General features: G+C 48.8%; 1 pseudogene; it reads left to right on the forward strand.

Moving 5' to 3' along the window:
• Positions 1–814: 814 nt before the first annotated feature.
• LOC134971527 (5S ribosomal RNA) lies at positions 815–932 on the forward strand (annotated as a pseudogene).
• The last annotated feature ends 9,585 nt before the right edge of the window (positions 933–10,517 follow it).

Raw genomic sequence — 10,517 nt, forward strand, 5'->3', positions numbered from 1 at the left:
TCATTGCGCCTCTTTTTTTCTTCTTTGCGTCATGTGCTGTTTGGGGAGTGTTTTTTGGAAGGGCCATCCTGCGTGACACTGCAGTGCCACTCCTAGATGGGCCAGGTGTTTGTGTCGGCCACTAGGGTCGCTTAGCTTAGTCATCCAGCGACCTCGGTGCAAATTTTAGGACTAAAAATAATATTGTGAGGTGTGAGGTATTCAGAATAGACTGAAAATGAGTGGAAATTATGGTTTTTGAGGTTAATAATACTTTGGGATCAAAATGACCCCCAAATTCTATGATTTAAGCTGTTTTTTAGGGTTTTTTGAAAAAAACACCCGAATCCAAAACACACCCGAATCCGACAAAAAAAATTCGGTGAGGTTTTGCCAAAACGCGGTCGAACCCAAAACACGGCCGCGGAACCGAACCCAAAACCAAAACACAAAACCCGAAAAATTTCAAGTGCACATCCCTAATTCATATATGAATTTTTTGGGATCATAGATTCTTATATATGACCTCTCATTCTGATCTAATTTCATATATACAATAGGCTAAGGTAACTCACCTCTCTCATCCACTGTCCGCTATAGACTTTATTTATATGACAGAGGACAGCAGAAGCTGAAGTACCCTATTACCCTATTCTCTCCTCTCTCTCTGCTTTATCATAAAATGTTAGTACTCTATCATCCAAATGCTAGTAAATTACTCTCTGCAGTGCTAAAGGTAACAGAGAATCTGAGCTAAAAAATTGGACAGCAGAAGTACTCTAACCCTAGGAATATGTCAATAAACATGCTCTTTCATTTGTTCTAAAATTGGGCATATTACTACCATATATCACTGGTCACGCCCGATCCCGTCTGATCTTGGAACTAAGCAGTGAGGAGCCTGATTAGTACCTAGATGGGAGATCACTAGGGAATATCAGGTGCAGTAATTACAATCCCCTATCTGATACAAACTGCAGAAGCATTGGAACAACCTTTGACCTTTACCCCTGTTTTTCTATCTCTTACTCTTACATAGAGCCAATAAGCACACTACAGATGAACCAATACCACAGATGTGCAAACAAGAAGCACTTGAAATTCGGACATATTATACTCCTTTATGATAACACCCAGCTTCTGTTCTTATTTATTGGATACCCAATGATATCCCGGTGAACAAGAAGCATCCTTAATTTGGACATATCATAGTCCCCTATTATATAACTCAACTTCTGTTCTCTTTTTTGGATACCAATTGTTATCCCAACTCAATATTTTTCACCTCAGGTACACCAATATCAATGAGATTTCAAATATAATGAAGAATTTTCTCACTGCATGTGGAGGTGACAAGTTTTAATTTTGTGTTTTGTATGTGTATTTTATATTTTACTTGACAGCATTAAAGGTTAAGTTTTAATATTTTCTGTCATATTAAGTGTGCCCCAACACAGAGTCATTCTCCTTTCCTTGCTAAGTAACCTTAGACAAAGCTGCTAATTGCCATTGTGTGCATTGCCATTGGGTCTGCACTGCTATTGGTCAACCACAATGCAAATTCACCTGAATCAGAATTTGGAAGAGAAGGTCATCCTTTGTTATATTTGATAGCAAGTTAACCTAGAATACTTTCTGAGATATTAAAGCTGTTTATGCTAATAAAATCCAGAACTTAGTACATTATGTAATGACACAATGAATGCAGCCAAATCCAAGTTTTTAGACCTGTTTTGAACCATTTTGACAAGCATAGCGGCACAGCAATGGAGTCTATCTGGAAGTCATATTAATGAGATATTGTCATGACTGAGGTTTTGTGAACCCGGTGTTAGTGAAGTCTGTGCGGGCGACTGGAGAATTATATGAATACTACCACTGACCTGGTTTGGGAGTGTTGTGGACTCGGGGCTTCTTCCGGTGACTGGGAAGAGGAACCGCAGCAGAGATGGTTGAATCTAGGTTCTCCCCATGCAGGATTAGGTAGGCAGACAGGGGGCACGTGTGAACGCTGAAGGTCTCCTGAAAGACAGAACTGGAAAGGCGCTGATGAATCAGTGAAGAATACCAGGTGCAACTGCGCTAAAGTGCACTGGATGCTTGGAGACACTGAGGTGCTAGGAGGCACGGAAGTGCTTGGAGACACTGGGGTGCGTAGAGACACTGGGGTGCGTAGAGACACTGGGGTGCGTAGAGACACTGGGGAGCTTGGAGGCACTGAGGTGCTTGGAGGCACGGAGATGCTGAAGCACGGAGACGCTGGAGGAACGAGTTGCTGAGGCACGGGGGCGCTGAGGCACGAGGTGCTGGAAGCACGGAGGCGCTGAGGCACTGAGGTACTGGAGGCACGAGGTGCTGGGAGCACGGAGGTGCTGAGGCACGGAGGTGCTGGGAGGCACAGAGGTACTGAGGCACGGAGGTGCTGAGGCACTGAGGTGCTTGGAGGCACTGAGGTGCAGAGGTGCCTGGAGGCACTGAGGTGCTTGGAGGCACTGAAGTGCTGAGGCACGGAGGTTCTTGGAGGCACGGAAGTGCTGAGGCACGGAGGTGCTGAAGCACGGAGATGCTGAGGCACGGAGATGCTGAGGCACGGAGGTGCTGAGGCACGGAGGTTCTTGGAGGCACGGAAGTGCTGTGGCACGGAGATGCTGATGCACCGAGGTTTTTGGAGGCACAGAAGCCACAGGGATACGGGAGCTCTGGAGATCACAACTACAACAGCAGTAAAACTGAAACACGGCAGCTGTGGTTTTCAATGGAGACTATGGAATACAGTACTGTGCCTTTAAGATAAACCACTACAGCTGTGCCTTTACATTGAGACTCATGGAAACAGTGAAATCAGTGGCAACACAAAAGTAAACCAAACAGGGTAACAAGAGAACAGTTTCCACAGGAACTTAGGTACAAAGGTTACCTTTAGTGAGCTCAGCTTTAAGACTCACACAGAGATGTGTGTGACACGAGGAACTGGCACAGTTTCTAACTCAGCCTCCCAACTTATACTTCCTGGTCCTTGGTGATTGGTGAGCAGGATTAGGTGATGCAGAGAGTGTCAGGCTGGCAGAGGATTGGACAACTCTGGGTCAGGTAAACAGTCACTGTCATGTGACTACTCTAGACTAGGTTGTGATGTAGAATGAGGCCTAGCAGGCCGAGAGAACACTGAAGCCTGAACTTCTGCAAAATATAGGATGCTGGCTTTTAGGCCTAAACTTCAGATTACTGAATTCAGCCTCACACAGGAGCTCACCACAGGTGGAGCTAATTAACTATTACCTTTCAGGCATTGAACTCAGGAAAACTCATAGTGCTGACAAGCTGTTTAACTCAGTGAGTAAAAAGACACAGGATCCGGGACAGATGGCAGGGGTAAGTCACCAAATATGAAACCTACAGTCAGGATTGTGACAGTATCACCCTCTTCAAGGGTGGACTCCGGACACCCATCTTGAATCTTAGAGGAACTTGAGAAATTCATATAGAAGAACTTAGGACCTTCGTTGATGCCTCTTCTTCTTACCGGAACATTTGGTTTTGACCAGGGAGAGCGGAATCTCCTGTAAAGAAAAAACTTCCTTGGAAAACATGGGACCTCCCCTGAAGGAACTAGCATCATGAACTGGATCAAATTCAGAGACTGAGTCCAAGTCTAACGGAAAATACGAATCTCCTTTAGATACACAGTTTGAAAATGACCAAGAAGTGCACTGTAGCTTTGAATTTTTTGGCGGAGAACTTAGTATTGGGCTAGGAGAGACTCCTACATGAGCAATTTTAATGGTCGGATTCTTACCGAAGGAGATTTTGAGATTATCCCTGGGAGGACAGCACAAACTTCCTTCTGCATTCCCTTTAGAGCGTGATTCTTTTACCAAGTCAGATTCCAAAGGTTTAGGACTAAATTCTTTAACTACAGCGTTACTAAAAGTCTGTAAGTCATGGAACACAGGATCATTACTCTCAAAGAGCATGTTGGCCCACTCCAAAGCTCTTCCTCTGAATGCCAGGAACAAATATCGAGTAACGTTGGAAGGAGTTACTGCACCTGAAGGATCAGACTCCATCAGAGAGAGAAATTGTTCAACCAGAGCGGCATATTGCAATAAATCTCCATCAAAGTAAATAGGTGGTAAACCCTCAGACGAAAACTTAGAGGCTGGAACTGGAGAAATCTTTGGCTGGACGAGTAGTACTGGATTGGATCCGAGGATACTTGAATTGGCTGGAGCCAAAGGAGACTGACCAGGCTGGTCCTGGAGTATCGCTGGACCGGATGGAACCGGGACGGACTGACCAGGCTGGACCTGGAGTATTGCTGGACCGGCTGGAACCGGGACGGACTAACCAGGCTGGACCTGGAGTATTGCTGGACCGGCTGGAACCGGGACGGACTGACCAGGCAGAGCCTGGAGTATTGCTGGACCGGCTGGAACCGGGACGGACTGACCAGGCTGGGCCTGGAGTATTGCTGGACCGGCTGGAACCGGGACGGACTGACCAGGCTGGACCTGGAGTATTGCTGGACCGGCTGGAACCGGGACGGACTGACCAGGCAGAGCCTGGAGTATTGCTGGACCGGCTGGAACCGGGACGGACTGACCAGGCTGGACCTGGAGTATTGCTGGACCGGCTGGAACCGGGACGGACTGACCAGGCAGAGCCTGGAGTATTGCTGGACCGGCTGGAACCGGGACGGACTGACCAGGCAGAGCCTGGAGTTTTGCTGGACCGGCAGGAGCCCCCTCTTCACAGGGCTGGGCTGAGGCAGGAGCCCCCTCTTCACGGGGCTGGGCTGAGGCAAGAGCCCCCACTTCATGGGGCTGGGCTGAGGCAAGAGCCCCCAATTCACGGGGCTGGGCTGAGGCACTCTGTAGACTCTCTGGCTGGGCAGCACTCTGTAGACTCTCTGGCTGGGCAGCGCTCTGTAGTCTCTCTGGAGCTGGACCCTCTGAACCCATCTCTGGGGCTAAAGACATGGACGCCCCTCCTTGGGCTGAAGACACGGACGCCCCTCCTTGGGCTGAAGACACGGACGCCCCTCCTTGGGCTGAAGACACGGACGCCCCTCCTTGGGCTGAAGACACGGACGCCCCTCCTTGGGCTGAAGACACGGATGCCCCTCCTTGGGCTAAAGACACGGACTCCTCTGTGACTCTAAATGGCTTGAATATTCTTCTCTGGACACCCAACTTGGGATAAGGTCCTTTAATCACCGGACCCCAGTCATAACTTTGAGTCTCTTTCAGAGTAGCCATCTTGATACCCCTGTCAGCAGTAGCAGGATCGGCTACTGTGGATGACTTGTAGACATGAGCACTGTGATACTGAGATTTGTCACCATTCCCTGGCTTATGAAGAATGCAGTCTTTAACAAAATGACTGGAATTTCCACAGTAAAGACAGAGGTGTAGCTCCCTACGCCGCTGACGTTCAGCTTCAGAGAGTTTGGGCCGTGGATAGCTCTGATGGACAACTTTTCCTTGCACAGAGGAAGAGACTCTATTAACTGGATGGGACAAAACAGGATCAATAACGTTGGTAGTATTCCTGAAGAGATCAGGCATCACAGAAAGAATACTAGACAAAAGTTCTTGTAACTGTAATAACATCTGGTAGAAAAACTGCAGTTGGTCAGGAGTCTTAGTGCAGAAGGTCAGAGAATCTCTGGAGAAAGAATTCCGCTGCAGACACTGTGCTAATTGATGCTGAGTCGACTCCAGACCTTCCAAGCGTCCTGCAATATTGCTTAGGAGGTCCTGCGTCAGACAAACACTTTCGGCCGGGTCCATGTGGCCAGTTCCTACTGTCATGACTGAGGTTTTGTGAACCCGGTGTTAGTGAAGTCTGTGCGGGCGACTGGAGAATTATATGAATACTACCACTGACCTGGTTTGGGAGTGTTGTGGACTCGGGGCTTCTTCCGGTGACTGGGAAGAGGAACCGCAGCAGAGATGGCCGAATCTAGGTTCTCCCCATGCAGGATTAGGTAGGCAGACAGGGGGCACGTGTGAACGCTGAAGGTCTCCTGAAAGACAGAACTGGAAAGGCGCTGATGAATCAGTGAAGAATACCAGGTACAACTGCGCTAAAGTGCACTGGATGCTTGGAGACACTGAGGTGCTAGGAGGCACGGAAGTGCTTGGAGACACTGGGGTGCGTAGAGACACTGGGGTGCGTAGAGACACTGGGGTGCGTAGAGACACTGGGGAGCTTGGAGGCACTGAGGTGCTTGGAGGCACTGAGATGCCGGAAGCACGGAGATGCTGAAGCACGGAGACGCTGGAGGCACGAGGTGCTGAGGCACGGGGGCGCTGAGGCACGAGGTGCTGGAAGCACGGAGGCGCTGAGGCACGGAGGTACTGGAGGCACGAGGTGCTGGGAGCACGGAGATGCTGGGGGCACAGAGGTGCTGAGGCACGGAGGTGCTGGGAGGCACAGAGGTACTGAGGCACGGAGGTGCTTGGAGGCACTGAGGTGCAGAGGTGCCTGGAGGCACTGAGGTGCTTGGAGGCACTGAAGTGCTGAGGCACGGAGGTTCTTGGAGGCACTGAAGTGCTGAGGCACGGAGGTGCTGAAGCACGGAGATGCTGAGGCACGGAGATGCTGAGGCACGGAGATGCTGAGGCACGGAGGTGCTGAGGCACGGAGGTTCTTGGAGGCACGGAAGTGCTGAGGCACGGAGATGCTGATGCACCGAGGTTCTTGGAGGCACGGAAGCCACAGGGATACGGGAGCTCTGGAGATCACAACTACAACAGCAGTAAAACTGAAACACGGCAGCTGTGGGTTTCAATGGAGACTATGGAATACAGTACTGTGCCTTTAAGATAAACCACTACAGCTGTGCCTTTACATTGAGACTCATGGGAACAGTGAAATCAGTGGCAACACAAAAGTAAACCAAACAGGGTAACAAGGGAACAGTTTCCACAGGAACTTAGGTACAAAGGTTACCTTTAGTGAGCTCAGCTTTAAGACTCACACAGAGCTGTGTGTGACACGAGGAACTGGCACAGTTTCTAACTCAGCCTCCCAACTTATACTTCCTGGTCCTTGGTGATTGGTGAGCAGGATTAGGTGATGCAGAGAGTGTCAGGCTGGCTGAGGATTGAACAACTCTGGGTCAGGTAAACAGTCACTGTCATGTGACTACTCTAGACTAGGTTGTGATGTAGAATGAGGCCTAGCAGGCCGAGAGAACACTGAAGCCTGAACTTCTGCAAAATATAGGATGCTGGCTTTTAGGCCTAAACTTCAGATTACTGAATTCAGCCTCACACAGGAGCTCACCACAGGTGGAGCTAATTAACTATTACCTTTCAGGCATTGATCTCAGAAAAACTCATAGTGCTGACAAGCTGTTTAACTCAGTGAGTAAAAAGACACAGAATCCGGGACAGATGGCAGGGGTAAGTCACCAAATATGAAACCTACAGTCAGGAATGTGACAGATATGGACCTAGTGGTACAGTGCATTACATATTTCTGTCCATTTGATAGCAACTAAACCTCAAAGAAACCAGAAAATCTTTTTGAGATAATAAAGCTGTTTCTGCTAATAAAATCCAGGATTCAGTACACAATGAAATGAAAAAATGAATAGCTAGTGTGAATGGGTGGCAGCGTGGCTGGGGAGGTACTTTGGTACAGGCATACAGTGACCTCAGCGGGAATGAATACTAAAGAGTGATCAATGGGGGTAGGTGCAGAAGAATGCATTGAGTTGCATACTGTAGTGTAGGGAGCTGCATAGACTGTAAACAATACAGTTGTTATGATTCCCGTACTCCAGACCAGAGGAGATCTAATGGCAGAGGTCTGAGTACTGGGAAGATTTGCTGGTTGTGGGAGCAGGAGAGCCTAGTAACCCCTGGCGCCCTAACTCCGTTGTCTCGCCCGTGTTATCAGAAATCCCCTGCGAGACTATGGTTGCTTGAGCCCATGGCAGCCGCGTTCGAAGGGCGGATTATGTCTGCCCAACCCCGATGCCCCCTCAGGTCTTAATGGGAGACAAAGGGAAATCCGAGACAGGGTGATAACAAGGGGCCCTCTGACTAAGCAACCAGGCCAGGGGTTACAAGCTAACTAACTTAAACCAAGGTATGTGCGGACTAGCCGCCAGGGAAAAGGACAACCAAAGATCCACTGATCCGTTACTCCTATCCAGCACCGCTGGATACCAGAGTGGATCTGTGGGAGCGGAATCCTCCGCAAAAGCTCCAGAACACAAATAAACTAAATAATAAACAGTAAGCGGACAAGCCGCAACACACGGCTGCGCCGCGACTCACGAACACCACAGGATGTTAAAGGTGCTCGGTCAGACTCCAGGAATAGATGACAAATATCCGAGTACAGGACCACTGAGGACAGGAACAACCGGATAGAGCAGGACTGGAAACTCTCTGCAACTGACAAAGGCAAACAGGAAGCTATCACCGGCGTCTGTGAGAAGTCCAAAGGGTGCTTATAAGTGTGAGCTCCCCAATCAGGAGCCAGACTGGGTCATCACAATTAATGCCGTGCAGCTTGCATGCTGCACGGCCAGCACACCATGATACAATCAGCACATCATGATACAATTAGAACAGACCCAGCAACGGGGAACGCGGCCCGAACGTGGCGTCCCCGTTGCTAGGGTCAGAGCGGCTCCGTGCGCCCGGCGTCTAGCGTTGCCAGGGAGCCGGCGGCTGTACGCGCACGGCGTCCCTGGTTGCTAGGCGCCGGGCCGCACCGACGAGCGGACCCCGGCGCCTAACAGTACCCCCCCCTTGAGGAGGGGTCAAGGAACCCCTAAAGCCAGGTTTCTGAGGAAATTCTCGAAAAAATGCCCTTTTGAGCCTCGGGGCATGAAGATCCTCATCCAGGACCCAAGACCTTTCCTCTGGCCCATAACCTCTCCAATGTACCAAAAAATAAAGCCGACCCCGGGACAACTTGGAATCGAGAACCTTCTCCACCAAGAACTCCTGCTGACCCTGTACATTTATAGGTGATCTCCCCTGAGATATTTTACGAGGAAATCTACTGGACGAAACATATGGTTTCAGCAATGAGCAATGGAAGGTATTTCCGATCCGTAAAGTTTTTGGTAAACGTAACCGGAAAGCAACTGGATTGACTTTTTTGATAATGTGAAATGGTCCAATAAATTTAGGACCCAATCTGGCTGAGGTTTGTCGAAGTTTAATGTTGCGAGTCGACAACCACACCTTATCTCCTACTTTAAAAGTGCACGGCCGCCGGAGCCTGTCAGAAAATCTTTTTTCCCGGAATGCCGCTTTTCTGAGAGCCAGGTGCAATTTTCTCCAAATAAGTTTAAGATGAGAGGTCAGGGCCAGTGAGGAGACAGAGGAATGTTGAAAAAATGAATTAGCTCTGGGGTGAAAACCAAAAACTGCAAAAAATGGAGACACATTGGTGGAAGAATGACAGGCATTATTATAAGCAAACTCCGCCAATGGAAGAAACTCCGACCAGTCATTTTGGAGTTTGGCCGAGTACAAACGCAAATATTGTTTTAGAGATTGATTAACTCGCTCAGTCTGCCCATTGGATTGGGGATGATAGCCGGACGTTAAAGATAACTTCATCTTTAATGAAGCACAAAAAGACTTCCAAAATTGTGCAATGAATTGTGGACCCCGATCAGAAACAATATCAGTGGGTAAGCCATGGAGTCTGAAAACATGGCAGAGGAACAAGACTGCCAATCCCTGGGCAGATGGCAATCGGGGAAGAGCAATGAAATGGGCCATTTTGCTAAAACGGTCCACTACCACCCATATGACTCGGCATCCGGCTGACAGAGGGAGGTCCACCACAAAATCCATGGAGATATGCGACCATGGCCTAAGAGGAACATTCAAGGGCATAAGTTGACCGATGGGTAAAGAACGGGGAACTTTATGCTGTGCACAGACCTGACACGAAAAAACAAACTCTTTAATGTCTTTGGAAAGACCAGGCCACCATACTGAGCGGGAGACTAATTCCAAAGTCTTAGCGATTCCCGGATGCCCGGCAACTTTGCTATCATGAAACTCCGTCAAAACAGTTGGTCTCAAAAACTCAGGGACAAAAAGACAACCAGCAGGAGTATTTCCAGGAGCTTGATGTTGAAGCAGCTTTAACTGGGTAAATACATCCTGTGTGAGGCCCAACGAGCCTGCCGGGCATTCAGTCGCTTAGCTGATTCAATGTATTGAAGATTTTTGTGATCAGTCAAAACTGAAATAGTATGAGTCGCTCCTTCAAGCCAATGTCTCCACTCCTCGAAAGCCCATTTAATAGCCAGCAATTCCCGGTTACCAACATCGTAGTTGGATTCTGCAGATGAGAATTTCCTGGACATAAAGGCACAAGGATGTAATTCAAGGGAATCCGGATCCTTCTGAGATAGGATAGCCCCCACTCCAACCTCCGAGGCATCAACCTCAACAATGAAAGGCAATTCTGGGTTGGGATGTCTGAGGACAGGGGCTGAGACAAAGGCTTGTTTCAAGGCCTGAAAAGATAACTCAGCTTCACGTGAC

This window comes from Pseudophryne corroboree, chromosome 11, assembly GCF_028390025.1.
Source record: "Pseudophryne corroboree isolate aPseCor3 chromosome 11, aPseCor3.hap2, whole genome shotgun sequence".
Classification (NCBI taxonomy): Eukaryota; Metazoa; Chordata; class Amphibia; order Anura; family Myobatrachidae; genus Pseudophryne; species Pseudophryne corroboree.